Consider the following 24,470-nt stretch of genomic DNA (forward strand, 5'->3'; position numbering starts at 1 on the left):
GAATGACTCTCAGTGAGTCAGAAGGCTAAAAAACATGTGGTTAATCCTATTTTTCTTTTTATTTACAAAAGGAAATATAACAGATATACTAAAAACAATACACAGATTGCATGTGAACAGCTCAGTTTAATTTGTCAGGAACTAAACACACTCCAGTAACCATCATCCAGGTGAAGTTGTAGAATATTATCCACAATCCCATATTTCTCCCACCATCACATTCCTCTTCATAAGCACTATACCCTCTTTCTTCCAAATAGGCAAATTAACACCATAGATTAGATTTTGCTTGGAATGATAAAGTGTTTGTGTTTTTTGCCAGATATCCTTCACTAAATAATCTGTTTGTGAGATTTATCCACATTACTACCTGGGAACTTGGCTCATTTTCATTGTTGCACAAATTTCCTACTATATGATCACAATGGATATTATATTATTCATTTTACCATTGATGAACACTTTATTTTAAGCTTGGGGAGATATTAAATAATGCTGTAACAAACAATTTTTGCATATTTTTTGCACTTACATACCATTAAGTATACACTAGGAGTCGAAATGGCTAAGTTGTAGCATACACTTATTTTCAAGATCAGTAAAGAATACCAAACAGTTTTTAAAATGTGTGAGCAGCTTTTGTTTTTTGTTTTAGTTTGGATTTTAGAGCGTAATGTGGTGTGTGGTGCTACACATACAGAACACCATTCAGTTTGCTCATGCTGCACACTCATGGCTATTTTCTCTTACCAAGGAATAAATCCATCAGGAGGCTGCAGCACAGCCATGGCATTTAAAAATACTGGAAAGACACCCCTGCAACCTGAGGTGGCAAGTCAGAGAACTAGAATTACCCTCACCACCTGCAATGTGAAATTGCTGGAGAAAGTGTGTACTCACTTCATCAGAGGCACAAAGGAAAAGAATCTCAAAGTGAAAGCATCTATTTGCATGCCTACCAAGATTAAGAAGGGCTGCAAGAAAAGTCTAGTGGTGTGTTCCAAGTCATGGGGTCACTTCCACCTGAGAATCCTCAAGTGACTCATTGACTTGCATAGGACTTCTGAGATTGGTTAAAAAAAATTCCATCAGTATTGAGCCAGGAGTGGAGGTTGAAGTCAACAGTGCCGATGCCTATGCCAACACTTGTAAAAAATCGATTATCAGTTTTTAAAAATTAAAAATTTTTAAAAGTGTCAATTTATGTCAGCAATGTATGAGAATTCTAGTATCTATTTATATTGTAAGCATTTGGTTTTATTCTTTCTAATTTTTGCCATTCTGATGTGTATAGCGGTATTTTAGTATTTAATATTTAATATAGTTTTGATAAGAAATTCCCTTCTTAATAATGAAGTTGTGCATTTGAAATACTCTATTGAATATTTGGATATTCACTTATATAAAGTTTCTGTTTATCTTTCATCCATTCTTATTTTGAGTTAGTTTTATTGAAGTTCTTTACATATTCTGCTTTAAGACTGTTGTAAGATTTTTTTAAATTTTTAAAAAATTTTTAGTTTTATTGATTTTATTTTTTTAAATACATGACAGCGGAATGCATTACAATTCTTATTATACATACAAAGTACAATTTTTCATATCTTTGTATATTGAGTATGTTCACAACAATTCTTGCCTTTATACATGTACTTTGTTTTTTTTTTGCATTGCAATTCTTATTACACATACATACCACAATTTTTTCATATCTGTTTATATGTAAAGTATGTTGACACCTAATTCAAGTCTTGTACATGTACTTTGGATAATGATGTCCATCACATTCTACTGCCCTTGCTAATCCCTTTTCTCCTCCCTTTCCCTCCCACCCCTCTTCCCTATCTAGAATTCATCTAATTCTTCCATGCTCCTGCTCCCTACCACACTATGAATCAGCTTCCTTATAGAAAACATTCGGCATTTGTTTTGGGGGGATTGGCTAACTTCACTTAGCATTATCTTCTCCAACGCCATCCATTTACCTGCAAATGTCACAGTTTTATTCTTTTAATGCTGAGTAAAATTCCATTGTGTATATATGGCACATTTTTTTTATCCATTCATCCACTGAAGGACATCTAGGTTGGCTCCACAGTTTAGCTATTTTGAATTGTGCTGCTATAAACATTGATGTGGCTATGTTCCTGTAGTATGCTATTTTTAAGTTCTTTGGGTATAGTCTGAGGAGAGAGATAGCTGGATCAAATGGTGGTTCCATTCCCAGATTTCCAAGGAATCTCCATACTGCTTTCCATATTGGCTGCACCAATTTGCAGTCCCACCAGTAATGTATGAGTGTAACTTTTTCCCCACATCCTCGCCAACACTTGTTGTTGTTTGTCTTCATAATAGCTGCCATTCTGACTGGAGTGAGATGATATCTTAGAGTATTTTTGATTTGCATTTCTCTTATTTCAAGAGATGATGAACATTTTTTCATATATTTGTTGATTGTATATCCTCTTCTAAGAAATGTCTGTTTAGGTCCTTGACCCATTTGTTGATTGAGTTATTTGGTTTTTTGGTGCTTAACTTTTTGAGTTCTTTATATACCCTAGAGATTAGTGCTCTATCTGATGTGTGAGGGGTAAAAATTTGCTCACAGGATGTGGGCTCTCTGTTCACCTCACAGATTGTTTCTTTTGCTGAGAAGAGACTTTTTAATTAGTTTGATTCCATCCCATTTATTGATTCTTGGTTTTAATTCTTGTGCTATAGGAGACTTATTAAGGAAGTTGGGGCCTAATCCCACATGATGAAGATTAGGGTATACTTTTTCTTCTATTAGATGCAGTCTCTGGTTTAATTCCTAGACCCTTGATCCACTGAGTTGAGTATTGTGCATGGTGAGAGATGGAGGTTTAATTTCACTTTGTTGCATATGAATTTCCAGTTTTCCCAGCAACATTTGTTAAAGGTGCTATCTTCTCTCCAGTGCATGTTTTTGGCACCTTTGTCTAATATAAGATAATTGTAATTTTGTGGATTAGTCTCTGTGTCCTCTATTCTGTACCATTGGTCTACCAGTCTGTTTTGGTGCCAATACCATGTTGTTTTTTTGTTACTATTGCTCTGTGGTATACTTTAAGATCTGGTATAGTGATGCCACCTGCTTCACTCTTCCTGCTATGGATTGTTTAACTATTCTGGGTCTCTTTTTTTTTCAGATGAATTTCATGATTGCTTTTTCTATTTCTATGAGGAATGTCATTGGGATTTTTATTGGAATTGCATTAAATCAGTATAGTGCTTTTGGTAGTATGGTCATTTTGATAATATTAATTCTGCTTATTCAAGAACAAAGTAGATTTTTCCATCTTCTAAGGTCTTTGATTTCTTTCATTAGGGTTCTGTATTTTTCATTGTATAGAACTTTCACCTCTTTTGTTAAGTTGATTCCCAAGTATCTTTTTTGTTGAGGTTATTGTGAGTGGGGTAGTTTTCCTCATTTCCTTCTCAGAGGATTTGTCACTGTTACATAGAAATGCCTTTGATTTATGGATGTTGATTTTATATCCTGCCACTTTCCTGAATTCATTTACTGGTTCTAGAAGTTTTCTGGTGGAGCTTCTTGGGACTTCTAGGTATAGAATCATATTGTCAGCAAATAATTATAATTTAAGTTCTTCTTTTCCTATATCCATTTGATGTCTTTCATATGAATAATTGCTCTGGCCAGTGTTTCAAGAACTATGTTGAATAGAAGTGGTGAAAGAGGTCATCCCTGGCTTGTTCCAGTTTTTAGAGGAAATGTCTTCAAATTTTCTCTGTTGAGAATCATGTTGGCTTGAGGCTTAGCATAGATAGCCTTTACGATGTTAAGATATGTTCCTGTTATCCCTAGTTTTTCTAGTGTTTTGAACATAAAGGAGTGCTGTATTTTGTCAAATGCTTTTTCTGCATCTATTGAGATGATCATATGATTCTTATCTTTAAGTCTATTGATGTGTGAGGAGTTACATTTATTGATTTCCATATGGTGAACCAATCTTGCATCCCTGGGATGAATCCCACTTCATCATGGTGCAAAATCTTTTTGATATGTTTTGTACTCGATTTGCCAGCATTTTTTTTATTTTTTATTCTGCATCTATATTCATTAGGGATATTGGTCTAAAGTTTCCTTTCTTTGATGTGTCTTTGTCTGGTTTTGAAATCGGGGTGATATTGCCTTCATAGAATAAGTTTGGAAGTGCTCCCTGTTTTTCTGTTTCCTGAAATAAATTGAAGAGTATTGGTATTAGTTTTTCTTTAAAGGTCTTGTAGAACTCGGCCATGTATCCATCCAATCCTGGGCTTTTCTTTATTGGTAATCTTTTGATGGCTTCTTCTATTTCCTCACTTAATATTGTTCTGTTTAAGTTATTTATGTCTTCCTGAATCAATCTGGGCAGATCATATGACTTAAGAAATTTGTCAATGCCTTCAATATCTTCTATTTTATTGGAGTATAAGGTTTCAAAATAATTTCTAATTTTCCTCTGTATTTCTCTAGTGTCTGTGATGATATTGCCTTTTTCATCATGTATGCTGGTAATTTGAGTTTTCTCTCCCCTTCTCTTCATTAGCGTGGCTATGGGTCTGTCAATTTATTTATTTTTTTCAAAGAACCAACTTTTGTTTTGTCATTTGTTTCAATTGTTTGTTTTGTTTCTATTTCATTGATTTCAGCTCTGATTTTAATTATTTCTTGCCTTCTACTGCTTTTGCTGCTGTTTTGTTCTTCTTTTTCTAGGGCTTTGAGATGTAGTGTGAGGTCATTTATTTGTTGATTTTTTCTTCTTCTAAGGAATGACCTCCATGCAATGAATCTTCCTCTTAGTACTGCTATCATGGTGTCCCAGAGATTTCAATGTGTTGTGTCTATGTTCTCATTTACCACTAATAATTTTTTAATCTCCTCCTTGATGTATTCTGTAACCCATTGTTCATTCAGTAGCATATTGTTTAGTCTCCATGTGATGCAGGAATTTTTATTTTTTATTTTGTCATTGATCTCCAACTTCATTCTATTATGATCTGATAAAATGCATGGTAGTATCTCTACTTTTTTTATTTGCTAAGAGTTGCTTTGTAGCATACCATATGGTCTATTTTAGAGAAGAATCCATGTGCTGCTGAGAAGAAATTGTATCCACTTGAAGCCAGTTGAAGTATTCCATATATGTCAGTTAAGTCTAAGTTATTGATTGTGTTATTGAGTTCTATAGTTTCTTTATTCAACTTTTGATTGGAAGATCTATCCAGGGTGAGAGAGGTGTGTTAAATTCCCCCAAAATTATTGTGTTGTGGTCAATTTAACTCTTAATTTGAGAAGCGTTTTTTTAATGAACATAGCTGCACCTTTGTTTGGAACATTTATATTTATGATTGTTATGTCTTGTTGGTGTATGGTTCCCTTGAGCAGTTTGTAATGTCCATCTTTATCCCTTTTGATTAACATTGGCTTGAAGTCTACTTTATTTGACATGCATATGGAAACCCCTGCTTGCTTTGCAGTCCATGTGAATGGTATAATTTTTCCCAACATTTCACCTTCACTCAGTGTATGTCTTTTCCTATCAGATGAGTCTCCTGGAGGCAGCATATTGTTGTATCCTTTTTTAATCCAATCTGCTAGCCAATGTCTTTTTATTGGTGAATTTTAGCCATTAACATGTAGGGTTACTATTGAGACATGGTTTGTATTTCTAGCCATATTTGTTTATTTTTGTTATTTAACTTGACTTGGTTTTCCTCTTTGATTAGTTTTTCTTTTAGTGTACTACCTCCCTCTGCTGGTTTTCATTGTTGTTTTTCATTTTCTCTTCATGAAATATTTTGCAAAGGATATTTTGTAGTGCCGGTTTTCTAGCAATAAATTCTTTTAACTTTTGTTTATCATGGAAGATTTTTATTTCATCTTCAAATCTGAAGCTTAATTTTGCTGGATACAAGATTCCAGCAAAAGGTATACTGTGCTTCCAGTCATCCTGTGGGATATCTATGTGGGTCTAAGTATGATATTACTATACTAATTCCAGAAATATCTGTTTCCTTAAATGTGATTTAGCACCCTTACATCATGCTATAAAGGGTCCTCAAAAAAGTCAGTTTCCCACTGAACCTTGTTCAGAAGCTAAACAAGACTCATAAGTGAATAAATTTAAATGAACTTTGCTCAACTGCCACTAGGTGGCCCTGTTTCCCAGCCACTATATTGGTCTGTGGAGAATTACTTTGTTCTGCCTCCTGGGATTCCAATCTTTCTGTTCGAGCCTGGCTCACTCCTGACTTTGGAATAGCTTTCTCTGAAAGTTCCCATAATACTTCCCATAATCAAAGCCAGAGTATTCAACAACTGATATTAATACCAAATTCAAAATAGATAAAGATAAGAAAATTTCCACCACAGAGAAAGGAATTGCAAGAGTGTTTACTCTTGTCAGTAGTGGGGTGCAAGTTGTATGAAATTTGAAGTTCATCAGTAAATTGAGAAAAATATTGAATTTCATAGCTAATCAGACCTCCCAGGGGTTCACACAAGTAGAAGCCACTCTATAAATGGTGGATGAGAACAGAAAAACATTCAATCAAATGTCACACAACTTAGCTTTAGATCTCCTCTTTACCCATTTTGGGGGCTTGTGTGTAGTGTTGAAGAAAACAGTGTGGTAATTCTCTTGCCTCTGGTTTTGACCACTACAGAAAACTTAATTTAAAACACAGCTGGTAATGCTGTTTCTCTAGACACTGACTCAAATACATTAAGAAAATTCTTAGGGTGAAGGAACTCAAGATATATTTATAGGAACAATTAACAGGTGTTTGCAGGTATCCTGAATACTAGATGACAAACTTGACCATCCCAAGATTTTCTAATGTTTATATTTCTTTTAATGGGTCTCCAGGTTTCTATGATTTGCTGCTAGGATAACAACACAAACTTATGCCTCAAAATCAGACCATTTTTATAGGAAACTACTGTCTTAAACTTCACATTAAACAAAGATTATGACTAATTGGACCCAAATACTGTTAAGCTATCTTTATTGCCTGAACTTTGAGTTGTTTGATTTTGGTCGGTTAGGTTTATGGAGGGTCTTGTCAAGAGTGTACTTCTTGAGTAATTTTTAAACCCAGGAACCATAATAATACAAAATATCATAAGATTTTCAGAAATGTGAAATTAGTCTTTTATTTCCTGCTATGAGAATGAATTCATACATCTCTCTCACATAAGAAGTCAAAGGCTGAGCTGCAGGGGAAGGAACCTACTCTCCATGTAGGTCTCTCTGGAGCAACATGAAGACAGGAATTTGGCCTCAAGGAGACAAGTGGGTGAAGAAGAAGGTGGGAAATGGGATAGATTGAGATACAAGAAAGACTAAAAAGGAAACAGAAATTGATGGAAATAGTCATAGGGAACAGCCAAATAAAAAAGAAGATTAAAACATGCCAACAGCATCTGGGAAAAGAGGGAGTACATAGTCTCAATAGTAGAGCAACAAGTTGATAATCTGTATTATCAAATTAAAAAAAAGAACCCCAGAATTAAGTTAAAAGAGAATTTGAGAGGATTATTGCAACAAGGGGAATATTGCAATGGGGAGAACAATCCAAACATAAGAGCTACAAGCATCTCAAAGGCCAAGTAGAAAAGTATTTTATTTTATGGGGAAGGGTCAACAAGGCTAGAAAGTTCTGCTATGAATATAGTGGAATAATGAAGGAGTGTTTCCCTGAGGTCAGCATATTTTTGTGATGGTTCATTTACCCATTCATTCTGTATAGGACATAGCAGGATGCGGTGTATTGAGAAAAGGGGAGGGTAGGTCAACCTTCATAAGAACAGAGGAAGAGGAGCTTACCTAATGTGAGGTCTAGTTAACAAGTGCTTAATTTCTACCTATATGTGGATAAATTTCAGTTAATCTTTCATGAGACAAAGAATGAGTTTTAAAGTGTCTATGTCTGCTGTGTCCAAAAACGAAGAATATCTAAGTCTTATGAGACTCACTTCAGTAAGCCCTTTTTCAAAAAATAAAAGGATAAATGGGTTTTTTCAATCATCATTGTTTTCTAGGAACAAAGGGCTTAAAGCATAACAAGGTTAGTGTGACTCATGATTAGCAAGTGTGATTACTACAATGTCTGAAGGGTAACCATCAACTTGACCTAGAAGATTTATGAAAGTCTACACAAATATAAAGAAACTTGAACTGAACTAGGAGTACAAAGCCCCAGGCAGAGAAGGAGGGGAAGGGCTCAGCAAATATAATATGCAGAGTCAAGAAACACCTAGAAATGGTGGGGATGTCTGAGGATGTCTTCCAAAGGTCTCAGAGAATGAACTAGATGGTAAGAAAAGGAAAAAAATGGTTGTAAAAAGAATTATAGAGGTTAGTTGCTACTAGTTTATGAGGGATCTTGAATATGAAGGAATAGCTTGGTCTTGAATATAAAGCCCAAGTAATTTGGATTTTATCATAACCCTATGTATACTATTATTAATTTTGTAAAAAAATTATTTAAATGTTATTTAAAGGGTGCCATGTGAAATATGAACTACAAAAGGGAGAGAGGAAACAGACTCAAGGGCTACTTGTATAGAGTACAATGCATTATATAATGAAATAGTTATAGTTATAATGGAAGAACTAGGAATTCACTGTCTCAAGACATAAAAGTTGACTACTACAACATTTCCCCATCAAAACTGGTTGAATTTCTGGGTGTGGTGGTCCATGCCTGTAATCCCAACTATTTGGGAGGTTGAGGCAGGAGGACTGCAAGTTAAGGGACAACCTTGAAAATTGAGCAAGGCTCAAAAAATAAAAGGGCTGGGACTATGGCTCAGATATTGAATATCCCAGGGTTCAGTCTCCAATACAAATAAATAAATAAATAACCTTTGATGGATTTCCCATCAAAAATTTTCCTAGAAAAATGTAGCTAGGGTCAGGAATTTAGGGTATGTTGCAAACTGAATTAACTGATTTATATAATTAATTAAAGTCCACAGAGCAGCTCCAAATCCAAATAAATAGTAAGATCTCAGGAGATAGAGACAGAGACAAATTAAACTTTGATAGAACCTAGAAAAAGCAAGAAGACCCTAAAGCATCCCATGATTATTAACAGCAGAATCACAACTCCTCAAAGCTGTATTCCCTTATCACACAATCTAAAGCAGTCTTCAGCTTCTTCCTAGCCCATTATGTGCTTATTCCTCTCTTACCACTTAAAATATTCTGAAAGTATGTTACTTATTCATGTGTTTGCTCATGGTCTGCTTCCCCTATGAAAATGTAAACTCCCTAAGGACAGGCATCTTGTATGTCTTATTCACCCCTCAACATACAGCTCATAGAACATTTCCTAGCACACTTAAATCCCTCAATAAATATGTGTAGAATAGATCTGGAACTTTTAAAACCTCTTTGCTAAATCTCTAATCCACATTACTATGTGATCATCTTTGCTTGAAAGTCACACTATTCTGAAGGACACTGAGAAAGGAGAGAGAATGAACAAAGAAAGTTCTCTACAATGACATTGGAGAGACATCCTGACTTGGTAAATTGGATGTGTGTACCATGTTTACTAGGGAACATTTTCTAAAAAAGGATGAGGACAGAGGCAACACGAAACTGAGAAGTGGACCATATACATTCATCAACTCATTCTATCAACAAACATTGACACAGATATGTTCATTTCAAATACTTTGAAAAATTTAAAATCTTATAGTTAAGATCCAATCTTCATTTAAATAGGATGGGAAGACTGGAGCATGTTTCTTGTCCAAAGTTCAACAACAGAAAACAAGGCATTCAAGATATCTTAAACTTTAGATACCAGAAATAATACCTAAAGGTAAGTAATAACAGGATTTAGAGGACACAGAGTTAGTTTTGCCAAAAGGTTAGGGACCAGAAGGAAGACACAATGATGATTATTAATATAGTCTTAAATGTGAAACTCAAAATATAAAAGAAGATAAATGCCTGACCAGATGGTCCTACTCTCTAGAATTATAAAATGAGGTGAGAGGAGCCTCATCTAATATTAGTTTGATCCATTTATCTTCCTGCAACTACAACACCCTCTCTATGCTGCTAAACTGTAGTTTCAAGCAAACCTCTCAGATCTTTTCTTATTTATTTCTCCAACCTCATTGTCTAACAAAATCAATTAGGAAGAGATCAATAAATATGTGCAAATATTTTTAGATGTAAAATTATGAATATGTGATGTATGGTTGTAGGGACTAAAGGAAATAGAAGAGTCAAAGATGATTATGTTTGCGTCCTGAGACAGTGAGAATACTATAAGTTATTTTTGCCAGATGTTAATACCTCTTTTACATGGAACCATACAACATATATTCTTTTGTATTTGTCTTTCTTCTCAAACTTATGTTCTGATATTAATCCACATTGTTGTACATAGCTGTGATGTTTGTTTTCATGGTTGCATTAGCATTTCATTGTATGAATATGCCACAATTTATTCATCCATTTGGTTGTGGATGGATATTTAGGTTGTTTGCAACTTGAAATGTTTGTGAATAATGTTTCCATGGACATTCTCATGGATGTGTCTTGAGGTATATATGCACATATTGGCACATAGCTAGAAATGGAATTCTTGACTTGTTTCTGGCATTTCATTTTATGTGCATCCATGATTTCTTGTTTCGTTTGGATTTTTTTCTTTCCCACCTTTGTGGTATTGATTGAGGTTTCTTTCATTTTATCGTCCCATTATTGAGTTTATAATTATACTGTTTTATGTATCATAGTTACCCTCCATTGTTACCTAACACATTAAACAATAATTTTCTACTGATTTTGCACATATTTGCTGTCACCACCACTACCCCAAACACTGTCCTTATTCATACAACACTATCTACTATATTAAATCAGCTCCAATTTTAATTACAGACTGTTCATAAATTTTACATTACATAAAATTATTCAGAATAGTTTTACTTGTTCTTTATTAATTTGGAATGTTCCATGTGTTCCTTAGAAGAATTTGTATCTTGTTGTCCTTGGTTGGAGTCCTCTGTGTGTGTGTGTGTGTGTGTGTGTGTGTATTTGTGTGTGTATGTGTGTGTGTGTGTGTGTGTGTGTGTGTTTGTCAGGTCTTGGTTTCAGTGCTATTTAAGTCCTCTATTTCCTTATTAATCTTCTATCTAATTGTATGTGTTATTGAAAGTGGGGTTCTGACAGAGGATTAATATCTAGAATGTATAAATAACTCAAAAACTTTACACCAAAAACAAACCAAAATACCAAATTACTAAATGGACAAATTAATTAAACAGATGCTTCTCAAAAGAAGAAATGCAAACAGCCAACAAGTAGATGAAAATATGTTCAACATCATTAGCAATTAGAGAAATACGAATCAAACCTATAGCAAGTTTTCATTTCACACCAGTCAGAATGACAGTTATCAAAAATACAAATAATAATAAATGCTGGAGAGTATGTGGAGAATTATTGAACACTTTTACACTAACACAGTTAATGGGAATATAAATTAGTACAACCACTATGGAAACCCAATGTGGAGGTCCTTCATATACTAGGCATGGTACAACCATAGGACCCAGGTACACCACTCTTCAGTATTTATCTCAAGGAATGAAACTCATCATACTACAGTAAGACATGCGTACCCATATTTATAGCAGCACAATTCACAATAGCTAAATTATGGAACTAGCCTAAGTATTCATCAATGAAAAAAAATGAATAAAGAAAATGTGGTATGGATAGTCACAGTAGAATTTTTATTCAGTTATAAAGAAAAATAAAAATTAGGTTTACTGTAGATAACACCTCTTTCTTGTAGGCCAAACTGATACTAGTTGCCTAAGTTGTTTTCCTGGAACTTGAAGGTAGCTAAAATATGTTGAAACACACACCTTCCACTCAACCTTGCAGAGTATAAGAGAGGAGCCCCATTCGATAGAAAGGCACCACTTAAGAATTTGTTCAGAATTTCATGCTTTCTAAATTGAGCAGGGTGGGCATATTTTTGGACAGCTGAAATAGATAACATTTCAAATGCACATAGTATGGGGGATATTATTCCTCTACACTTCCTCTGGCAAGCAGAATCTAATGACTGCAGATGGCTCTGCCCTAAGAGGTGGGGAGAGAAGCCCACAGAAGGCAGGAAATGATTTTTCTCTGTCTTTCCTTGGATTATCTTCTTTTTATTCCTCTTCTCCCTTTTTTTTTCTTTGTTGTCAAACATTGCATACTGGATTTCAAGAGGTTAACAGAGTCCCTTAAAGAATAACCTCTTAAACTACATATAAGCAGGGCTTTACCAACTTCATCGCTTGATATAACACATAACAGAATCTTCCAATGTACATACAGTGTGCTCTCACTCTGAAGAAATCTCAGGGGGATCAGCACAGACTATCATCTGTGGACTTCTAGCATAGCATCAGAAAACACAGGAACCAGTACACATCTCAGCACAAGAGGACAAGACAATTCTCCCAAGACCCATATACACGCAATGGGAAATTTCCGCTCCGCCCTCATGATGATCACTGGAATGAAACAGACAAAGATTGAACAGGAGAAAAGGCATATGAACTTATTTTCATGCAAAATGGGAAAATCACAGCATGAGGGACAATAATGGGAGTATGATTTTCCACCTGTTTAACATTACACACAAACTTACATATCCCATTTTCTATGAGGGAAGGAGAGGTTGGGACAGGTAGATAATTTTGAGAGCTTATAAATTATTATTAGTCATGAAGGTACTCTCAGGATCATGTCTTTGAATTTTGAGTGAGCTCATGAGTCAAAATCTTGTAAGGAAATTTCATGCAAATGTGGTTATATTTCTCAGTCCTCTTTGAGATAGATAATGGGAATTCAAGGTGGCTATAAAAAGGAATCGTTCCCTTTTGCAGTCTGGTCTTAATGAAGATAAAAAGAATTCCAGAGAGGCTTCTCCCTTTACATCAAGTTGCTCAGCATGCCCAAAATGCCATATTTCAAGAATGTCATTCTCTGAGCCCCAACAACCACAAGATTCTGGCAGTCACAGAGAAACTCTCAGAAGTTCAAATTATACTCTTAGAATATTGTAACTGGAATGATCCTTCCCAGTACCTCCTCTTGTGATACATTTGATCTTCAAAGCCAATTCTGTGCTGGGGAGAAAAGAATTCATATTTTGAGCATGTGCTTCAGGCCAAGCACTAGGTGAGAGTCACCTACGTCATCTCATTTTGTCCTCACCACTATTATTGATGTAAATAATACTCTGCCACTACAAATCCATACACCATCTAGCTGCTTCTTATTACTTAGGTTGCCTTCTTCCTATATACAGTTAGTGTAAGGAAGCTTTAAATTTATTCTTTTTCCTCCAAAGGTTTTAATAATTGAGTAACATACATACTGTGAGAAAAAAATGCATACAAATTATTAATATGCTTAAGCATGGAATCCATATCAAAGTATGAGACTCAAAGAGGGCAACATGGATGAACTTTATGCAAATCTAAACAAAAGAATGGGGGCCTGGACTTCTGGAAGGGAGGGTTACATACATGCTGGAAGGACTGGAAGGAAGAGCACAGTGAGCCACTCCTGTCAATTTGTTATGTACATGAAGTTTCCCAGGGGTAATCTCTGTCTGGGCCTGATACCAGACTCCCAATCTCTTCTCTCTGTGAAAAGATCTTTCAGAGATAGGAAGGGGGTATCAGATACAAAAGCATCTACCTGCATCCAAAGTGTACTTTACTAGTGCAGTTAGATATAGATTTCTTTTTATTAAGGAAAGCTTTCCAGAGGCCTTCTTTTGTCTAAGAGATTTACAGTCTCTCTTAATAACCAACTCAGACTATGCAAAATCAATATGTATTTTGAGTCAGATATTTTGTTCTCCCTCAATAGTATCTGTTGAATCCTGAGCTCAGACTTTGACTAATACTAAAACTCTTGCTCATTAAAAAATGCCTATGCTCTCCCTCAAAGAGAAAAGATGAGCCTTCTGGTAAGAAACTAGGTCAACAGCCTTATACCCCCTGTGCTCCTCAAGTCAATTCTTGAAATAGCCATTATCATCCCCTAAAGATACCTTAGGAAAGCAGCTCAGATACACTAGTTTCCTTATTCAATCATCACACATTGCTTGAACATCCACATATTTAATGTTCTTTGTCTGGAAATAAAGAAATAAACATGAGTAAGATAGAAATCCCACTAGAGGAAGGAAAACTGGGAATTGCCCTGCTCTGAGGTAAAGTTCAGTCCCTTATCTCACTAAAGAACCCAGAACTGATTGCAGCTGTGAAATCTCTGGCTCCCACACTTGGACAAGGAACCTGTTCTTGATGGTACACATTTCTCTGGAGCAACCTGAAGACAGGCTCTTGGACTTAAAAAGACAAGTAGGTGAACAAGAAGTTAAGAATTGGGGTAGACAGAGAGACATAGCAACAGGCCATGATGGTTCTGAAATCCAGATGGGAAACTGCAGTTAGTGTTCTTTGATTGGGTTTCCAGATTCAAGGGCAATGATGGCTTCTGCTTTGGCTCCCTGGGCACTTGGTTCTGCCCTCAGTGTCATCCTCCTTTTTCATGGAAAGTAATAAATTCTCACAGTTGAGCAGTTTTGTCAGCTTGCTTCCTGCCAGTAGAATTTGGGGGTGGGTGAAAGGGATATATAGCCTCCTTTTATTTTGTTCTCACTGTGTCTCTTTGGGTTCAAGCTGGCAGGCTCTCTGTTGTACTATGATATGGGTCTTGGAGTTTCCCTGGTGTTAAATATTAAACACCTGAGCACTGCCAAGGCAAGCCTAGAAAGCAAATTTTATTTAAGAAAGTGATAGAGACAGATTTCTCCTAAGAGACATGGCCCCGGAGCTGAGTATCCATGGGAGGGAGTGTGTCTTGATCTTATATAGACCCCCAAATTCCCTTTCTCTTTCTTCTCCATGTAAGTGCCTGGGACCAGGGAGGTGGGGGTTAGTTATTAGCAACCCAGAGTGCCCAGAAGCATGATCATAGAGGTTAACAACCCATTGTCCTCTGTGTAATAGTCAGTCCTCATCCTCTGGACCACCATCATTCCTTATCTACACTGACTGTCTGAACTTTGCCCCATGCCTCAGTTTACTGAAGAATGTGATATAGCCTATTCATTCCAGCCAGGAAGCACTAGGCAGATTGCTTTTTGACAAAGAAAGCATGTGTGGTGGGAGGATCAGCAACATGGGCCCATATTATAGAATTCTCATCTATCTGTCCCCTTATTGATAATATTCTCAAGAACTTGTGATATATTCAATTGGGTCCCCACTCCATCAGACTCAAGCCACATCCATAGGTTACTTTCAGATAAACTTTCCTATTCATTGGTCTTATGCTAGATTTTTAAAGGATGGCATCCCTAAGGCTTCCTCTGAGACTTCTGGTTTGATTAATAGTACTGCATTAAATTCTTATTCTATTGAAAGAATTCTTTATATACCTGATTTCACCAACCTTTTGATATTTTTGAGCTTTTAGAAAAATATTGTAAAATCATACCTGTTTTGGAAAGCTTAGTTTTTCTTCCTCATACCAATCAAACAATGAGGTCATGGTTTTGAGAAAAAGGAAAAAGAGGGTTTTTTTTGCTTTGCAGGCAAAGGAGAAAGGCAGAGCTTTCTGTTCTAGAGTCTGTGACTCTTCCCTTCAGGGGTAACAGAGGGCTTTTTAAAGAGGTGATTCAAATGCTCCATTTTAGGTGTTCCTTGTCAGTGGTCATAATTCACTTTGGCCTTGAAATATAGCCATTTCTTAGGTCTTCTGTTTCTTCATTCCTGTGGTGTGTGTGATGAAGGACAGATAACTCTGCTTAGGATGGAAGGAAGGGTAATCTTGCTTCCCCAAAGTCAGGAAGGGAGAGAAGGAGAAGAGAAAGAAAGAGAATTTAAAAATAAGTTGCACTGATAGAGAACTAAGGGTTATGTTCAAAGCATGAAGAAGACCACTGCTTCATACCCAGCAGAGGTTCAAGACCAAATATCTTAATTCTAATGTTTTTTGCCTTTTAGAGAAAATCATAAATTCAACATTATGCAGTCCTGTTGTCTTTTAGTTTAATAACTCCTTTCTTAATTTATCTCTCTCCATTCACATTTTATTAAAACCAGCAAAGAAATCAGGAGACCTCTTCAAAATTTTGCCTTGGAGGATCCTTACCTACATAATCAATTTTATCGCTTATTAGTTCTGCTGTATACATAACTCCAGGACAAAATTTTCTAGGCTTTCTGCTACACATAACAACCTTTCTTCTGGTTGCAATGCCACGTTCCTCCCTTTTTTTCCAAGTTCTTCCTTTTTTCTATAGTTCCTCTCTATAGCAACTTTAGATTCTAGGTTTCTATTTATAGTTTATTCAAGATAATTTTAGTTTTCATGCTCTTCCAAATTCTTCTAGTCTCCAGGTATTCACCTGACTCCAAATATGTTGCCATGTTTCGAGGTATTTGTTCAGCAGTACCCAACTGCTTGTTGCTAAAAGTATGTATTTTATAATGCTTTGTTACAAGTTATCACAACTTAATATCTTAACACAATAATTGTGTATCTATCTATTTATCAATTATAATTTCATTCAGGAGTCTAGACACTGTTGAAGATTGGTGCCGATGAACTGAGCAAGATGAGAAACAGAACACAGGGGACTCAGAACTGTGGAAAGCTAAGGATTTTTATTTTAAGCAACCCAGCCATTATATATCCCTTGCTTTATCTTTATGGTTCAGCAAGTTGTTTGAGGTTAGCATAAGCAAGATAGTGAGAATAACATTAAAATAATGCAATGTTCATAAGCCACTTCCTTAATCTCTGTCTTAGATCTAAGCCCAATGATTAATCACAATTCAAGGGAAACTAATCAACAAGAATATCCTCAAAATAAGTTTAGCAACAGGGAAATGCAGTCTCAAGAGGAACTTGTGGCAAGTCTGATCTTGTCAGTAGAGTGTGTCCTGAGAACAGTGTGCTGTTTTGTTCTCTTGCATGCCTAGAGCTCAGAGGACTTTAACCTTCAGACAGGTGCAGAGCTTCCACAGGCTTTGAGACTTAAACTATTCTATCAAGACACTGTTTAACTGAGTCTTCTACTCAGGGTCTCACAAGGCTGTAATACAAGAGAGAACTAAGCTATGTTCTTTCCTACAGGTTTAACTGTTGGCACAATTCAATTTTTTGTTGTTGTGAGACTGAGGTTCCCATTCACTTAGTTTCTTCATCATTTCCTAGATGTTTCTTTGGATTTGAGTTTCTAGCTGGACATGTGGAATTAATATATAGAATGGCTTGTTCCATTACAAAATTGCTCTACTCCACCTCTAGCCATTTGTCCAAATTTTCTTATAGGAAACCTGATAAAGAAATTCTTTAGTTTAACATCTATCTTCCACTAGCTTTTATATTCCACTCCCACAGTACTTTTTGACATTCCTAGATTTTACTACTCTATTCCAGAAATCCAGTTTCCTATCGTTTCTTCAGAAATTTATTATTCTTTTTCTAAAAAATATAAAAGCATCTTGCTTTGTTCATTTCTTCAGATTTCTTTCTCTTGTGAGGATACCTGTGCCCATGTAAAATTAATAAAACTTGCAGGCTTTTTAGTTATTCAGTCTTGTGTGATTTTGATTCCTAGTTGTAGCCAAGGAGCCCACAAAAAAGTCAAACTTTTCTCTCTTAGTAGAAGGGATTTCTCCCTGTTATTACATTCCTGAATAAAAACTGTCCCAAACCTCTTTGCAACAAAAACTCTGCTCTAAATCCTGTTCTTCCTTATTTCCCCTTGGGTTTTGTTTCCAGTATTTTGAGCAATTGACTTTACTGGTTGTTTTACTTTGAACAAGAAAATATGCTCAAGTCTTCCCATTCTGTTTAAATTCAAGTCAATATGATCAAGTCTTCCCTTCTTCATATTTCCAATATTGCCAGATTTCTTGCCTTATAATTTATATTAACAGAGACCAGAAAAAAATTAATACTTATAAATATTCACATATTGGATAATAGAAATAAGAATGATATTCATTATTACTATTCTTGGCCTATTTCTAGTTAGAAATTTCCCTGTAAGTATAGAGGAAGGCAAAATCTCCATGTTTCTATGGGTTCATATCCAGAGAGTTTTCATTAACACACATTTTTCAACACAACCCTGGCATTTTATTAAACAGCATAAAATAAATCAGGCCTTATGTATTCTTACAGATTTTTTAAATTTGTTCTTTTTAAAGCTACATGACAGTAGAATGTAGTTTGATGTATACATACATGGACTATAACTTACTCTAATTAGTATCCCATTCTTGTGGTTTGCATGATGTGAAGTTTCACAGGTGGTGTATTTATATATGAACATAGGAAAGTTATATTTCATTTACTCTACTATCTTTTCTATTTCCACTTCTCTCCCTTCATTTCATTGCCCTCTGTCAAATCCAATGAATTTATATTCCTCCCACTCCCCTTGTCTTGTGTTAGCATCATTCAATCTTTCGTTTTGGGTGTTTGGCTTATTTCACTTAGAATGAGAGTCTCAAGATCCATCCATTTACTGGCAAAAGTCAAAAAGTCATTCTTTTTTGTGGTTGAGTAAGATACCATTGTGTAGATATACCAGTTTCTTAATCCATTCATCTGTTGAAGGGCACCTAGATTGGTTCCATAGCTTACCTATTGTAAATTAAGATGTTATAAACATTGATGTGGCTACATCACTGTAGTATGCTGATTTTAAGTCCTTTGGGAATGTGCCAAGGAGTAGGATAACTAGGTCAAATGGTCCTTCCATTCCAAGTTTTCTAAATAATTTCTATACTGCTTTCCATGGCGATAGCACAAATTTGCAGTCCAACCAACAATGTATGAGTCTACCTCTTTCCATAGATCCTCACCAACATTGTTACTTGTATTCTTGATAATTGCCATTCTAACTGGAATGAAATGGAATCTCAGTGTAGTGTTAAATTTCTTTTCTCCAATTGCTAGATATGTTGAACATTTTTTCATATATTTGTTGACCATTCATATTTCTTCTTCTCTGAAGTACCTGTTCAGTTCCTTTACCAATTTATTGATTGGGTTTTATTTTTGAGTTAAGTTTTTTTATTGTTTTAATTTTTTCAAACATATTTTTAGTTGTAGATGGACACAATACCTTTATTTTTTATTTATTTACTTTTATGTGGTGCTGAGGATCAAACCCAGTGCCTCACACATGCTAGGCAAGTGCTCTGCCACTGAGCTTCAACCTCAGCCTCGTGAGTTCTTTATATATCCTGAAGATTAATGCTCTATCTGAGGTACAGGAGGTAACGATTTTCTCACATTCTGTAGGCTCTCTCTTTATATTGTTTCCTTTGCTGTGAAGAAGCTCTTTCATTTGATATCATCCCATTAATTAATTATTGATTTTACTTCTTGTGCTTTAGGAGTGTGTTGAGAAAGTTGATTGGTAAGCCAACATGATAGAAAATTGGGCCTACGTTTTCTTCTAGTTGGATCAGGGTCTCTGGTCTAATGCCTGGATCCTTAATCCACTTTGAGCTGAGTTTGGGGCAGGGTGAGAGATAGGGGTTCAATTTCATTCTGCTACCTATGAATTTCAAGTTTTCCCAGCACCATTGGTTGAAGAGGCTGTCTTTTCTCCAATGTATGTTTATGGTGGATTTGTCTAGTGTGAGATAACCATATTTATGTGGCTTTGCCTCTGTGTCTTTTATTCTGCTCCATGGGTCTTTGTGTTTGTTTTTCTGCCAATATCATGCTGTTTTTGTTACTATAGTTCTGTAATATAATTTAAGGTCTGATATTATACTGTCTCTGTCTTCACTTTTCTCACTAAAAATTGCTTTGGCTAGTTTGTGCTTTTTATTTCTCCAAATAAATTTTATGACTGCTTTTTCTATTTCTATGAAGAACATCATTGGCATTTTAATAGCAATTACTATCTGTATAGTACTTTCAATAGTATGGCCATTTTGACAATGTTCATTCTGCCTATGGAAGAAGATGGGAGATCTTTCGCTTTCTAAGCTCTTCTTCAATGCCTTTACTTAGTGTTCCTCAATTTTCACTATAGAGATCTTTCAACTATTTTGTTAGACTGATCTCAAGTATTTTATTTCTTTGAGGATTTTGTGAATGGGATAGTTTTCCTAATTATTCTTCCAGCTGATTGGTCAGTGATGTAGAGGAATACAATTGATTTATGGGTGTTAATTTTATATCCTGCTACTTTGCTATATTCATTTATGAGTTCTATAAGATTTCTGGTGGAGTTTTGGGGACCTTCAAACATAGAACCATGACCTTGGTAAATAGCAATAGTTTGAGCACTTCTTTTTCTATTCATATCATTTAATTTCTTTGTTTGCCCTAATTGCCCTGGCTAGAGTTTCAAGAACTATGTTGAATAGAAGTGATGAATGAGGGCATCTCTGTCTTATTTAGGTTTTAGAGGGACTGCTTCCAAGTTTTCCCCATTTATAATAATGTGGGCCTTAGGTTTAACAAATATAGTTTTTGCAATGTTGAGGTATGTTCCTACAATCCCTAGTTTTTCTAATGTTTTGAACATGAATAGATGCTGTACTTTGTCAAATGCTTTTTCTGCATGAATTGAGATAACATATGAGTCTTATCTATATAAGTCTATTGATGTGTTGAATTACTCTTGTTGATTGCCATATGTTGAACCAACCTTGCATCCCTGGGATAAACCCCACTTGATCATGGTGCACAAACTTTTTAATATGTTTTTGTATATTATTTTCAGCATTTTATTAAAAATTTTGCATCTATGTTCATCAGAGATTTTGGTCTGAAGTTTTCTTTCCTTGATGTGTCTTTGTCTGATTTTGGTATCAAGGTGATACTAACTTTATAAAATGAGTTTAAATGGGATCCCTCTTTTCATATTCCATGGAATGATTGGAGGAGTATGTGTGTTAGTTCTTCTTTGAAAGTCTGGTAGAACTAAAACAAAAGTGAAGAAAAAAACTTAAGCAGAATTTTCCCATTTTTTTAATGGTCCATGAAATATATTTTATAGTTTTCTTTTATAGCTCAGAAAGAAAGGTGGTTTTAGCAGAGGTCAACTGCCTTCCTAGAAAAAAATATTTCTCCACAGCTTAAGGGAAAATCTAAAAGAACCTCCAGAGGAAGAGAACAATCATCACAGCTGCCATCTAAAATTACCTCTCTACAGCACAGTTCCAAACACCATTTGTCCAATCTGGGGAGGGCTTCCTAGATCATTGGTTCTTGTTCTTCTCCCAGGGGAAAAAAATAAAATAAAAATGTAAACACATACCCATACACACACACACACAACACACAACTTCTCTTAGGGTTATGAAAGAATTCAGCTAGAATTCTTCCAAAGGAACTACAACTACAAACAGGGGAAAAAGCAGCAGAACCCTAGGGACAGAAAAGTTTGCAGAGCACATTCTTTGATTCTTGAAAGTTCTCCATCTTTGCTAGCCACTATTTTCTGTCCTCAGGAATGAAAGCTGACTAAGGCATAGTCTCCACTTCCTGGAAACACAGTCAGTGGTCTATGGGAAGCATACAGGACCATGAAAGTTCCAATTGATGATGTGTAGTAAATGTTTAACTCTCAGGAAAAGAAAGCTCCTGGTTTGGAATTTTGCTATTGCTGGGGATCAAACCCAGGACCTTGTACATGATAAGTAAATACACTACCACTGAGTTATATTCCCAACCCCAAATTTCTGGCTCAATAAATAAATAAGTAAATAAAAAATATTTCTGATTCATAGAATTTTCCATTACATAATACATCCTCTGTGGCCAATTTTAAGTGACTGATGCCAACTAAAAATTGGGAAGAGATGCATAGTAACACATCATTATGAAGTATGTCCTCTATACATAAAGAGAGACAAAAGTGGACTTTATACCATAAATAATAGTAAATATAATACAATAATTTAGAATATTATCCTTTTTCATTTTGAATTGCTTTTGGTTTCCATATACTTCATTTAATTGGAAATATACATGATTTCTTTTTTAATAAGGTAAAAATCACATAATACCAAATGAACCATTTTAAATTATACAGATCACTATAATTTAGTACATTCACAATGTTATATATCAACTACCTCGATCAAGTTTCAAACTAATTTTATTATCACAAAAGACAGTCCCATGTTCATTAAGCAATCACTCCCCTTCCAACATTCCCTAGACCTCAGCAACCATCAATCTGCCTTCAGTCTCTATAGATTTACTTATTTTGAATATTTCTTATAAAGGAATGAAATAATATTTCATATTTCCTGTATGGTTCCTCCCACTTAGCATAATGCTTTCAATGTTCATCACACTCAGGTGATGAAGGTTTACCCTTTTAAAGTATTTTACCTCTTAAATTTATGTCTTTGATCCATTTAGAGTTAATTTTCATATATTATGTGAGTTAGGGTTCTGACTTCATTTGTTTGCATGTGGATATATAGTTGTCTTAACATCACTTATAAAGGAGACTTTTTTCCCCATTGACTTATTTTGGTACCCTTGTCAAAACTACTTGGCTCTACATGTATAATTTATTTTCTCATCTTTTCATTCCATTTCACTGATCTACATGTCTATTCTCATGATGGTACCACACTGTTATGATATCTGTGGTTTTGTTGTGTTTTGAAATTAAGAAATATGAATCTGTATGAATCCATTAACTATGTTCTTCATTTTTAATATTGGTTAAGTTAGTTGAGGTCCTCTGCTCTTCCACATGAATTTATCATGTTTCTAATTTATGCAAAAAAAATTGCCATTGGGTGACATCTCTGTCTGACTTTCGTATCAAGCTAATGTTGGCTATAGGGGTGTTAATTTTTTTAGTAAAGCCATCTGGTCATATGTAATTTGTTGAGTTACATATTTTCACAATGTCCTTCTAAACTTCTTTTAATTTTCTCTCTAAAAAGTTGGTAGTATGTCCACAGTTTCATATCTCACTTTGGTCATCTGAGTCCCCACAATTCTTGTCTGTTTGGGTTTTTTTTCATAAAGCTATATTTTAGTTGTGTTGATTTTCTCTATGGTCTTTCTATTCTCCATTCAATTCATCTCCATTCTAATCTTTATTATTTTCTTCCTTCTGCATTCTTTGTGTTAATTTTACTCTTCTGTTTCTATTTTCTTAAGGCCTGATTTGTTTTACAGATTTGAGATCTTTTATAATTTTGAAATTTACAAGTGTTAGTTTCATGGTATCTTATAAGTTTCATCATGTTACATTTTAATTTCCAATTATCTCAAAGTATTTTCTAATTTCTATGTAATTTATACTTTAAAATTTTCTTTTCTATTAGTGCATTATAGTTAAACCTAATATTGAGGTTCATTTTGAGATAATTACACAAGCATGAAATGTAATTTGCTCCATGTCCGTCACCAGTACTTCCCCTTTCCTTCCAATACTCCCTCCCCATTTCCCTTCCTCTATAGGTCTTTCTTATATTTATTTTTAATTTTTTTAAAAATTGGTGCTTTATAGTTTTAAAGGTGAAATTCACTGTGGTATATTGATGTATATACATAGTATATTTTGGTCGATTTAATTCCATATTTCTTCACTGTGATCTTCCTTCCTCACTCCTCCTCCATCACAGTTCTGTGCTCCACTGATATTCCTTCTCATTTCCATGAGGTTCCCCCCATTTTTCCCCTTATTTTGTCTAGCTTCTACATATGAGAGAATATATATTCAACCTTTGATATTCAGAGTCTAGCTTATTTCACTCAGCATAATGGCCTCCAGTTCCATACATTTACTAGAAAATGACATAATTTCACTCTTCTTTATGGTGAGTAAAACTTCATTGTGTATATATACCACATATATGCAATGGCTTTATGCATTCACCTACTTATGGGCCCCTGGGCTGGTGACATAACTTGGCTATTGTGAATTGTGCTGCTATAAACACTGCTGTGGCTGTATCACCAAATTATGCTGACTTTGGGGGGACACCTTATATCTAACCATAACAGAGAAGATCACAAAACCAGGACCAGAGATTGGAAACCTTTAAAACATTTGACTAAATTGGGACAAATCCCATAGGTTCCCTAATCTCACTCAAGCATGGTTTCTACACCAGTGAACCCACAGAGGTTGCCACAAAGAAGGATCAGATTTTCCCATCAAAAATAACTAGATGGATAGAAATGAGAGTCTTGGCATATAAACCACAGGAATTACCAGATGATCAAGGTGTTGCAAATATATCCCCCTAAATTTCTTTTTCTCAAATAGACTAGATGGCAAATTGCACCATACTGTTCAGGGAAAGAAAGTACATGCTCCCTGAAGCCAAAGAAGCCTTGGTAGCTGCTAGGATGGACCCTCAGTTGTTCCCT

At 35.2% G+C, this 24,470-nt stretch overlaps 1 pseudogene; it reads left to right on the forward strand.

Annotated features, from left to right (window-relative positions):
* Positions 1 to 786: 786 nt before the first annotated feature.
* Positions 787 to 1,174, forward strand: LOC113177883 (small ribosomal subunit protein uS10 pseudogene; annotated as a pseudogene).
* Positions 1,175 to 24,470: the final 23,296 nt, after the last annotated feature.

Source organism: Urocitellus parryii, chromosome 4 (assembly GCF_045843805.1).
Source record: "Urocitellus parryii isolate mUroPar1 chromosome 4, mUroPar1.hap1, whole genome shotgun sequence".
Taxonomy (NCBI): domain Eukaryota; kingdom Metazoa; phylum Chordata; class Mammalia; order Rodentia; family Sciuridae; genus Urocitellus; species Urocitellus parryii.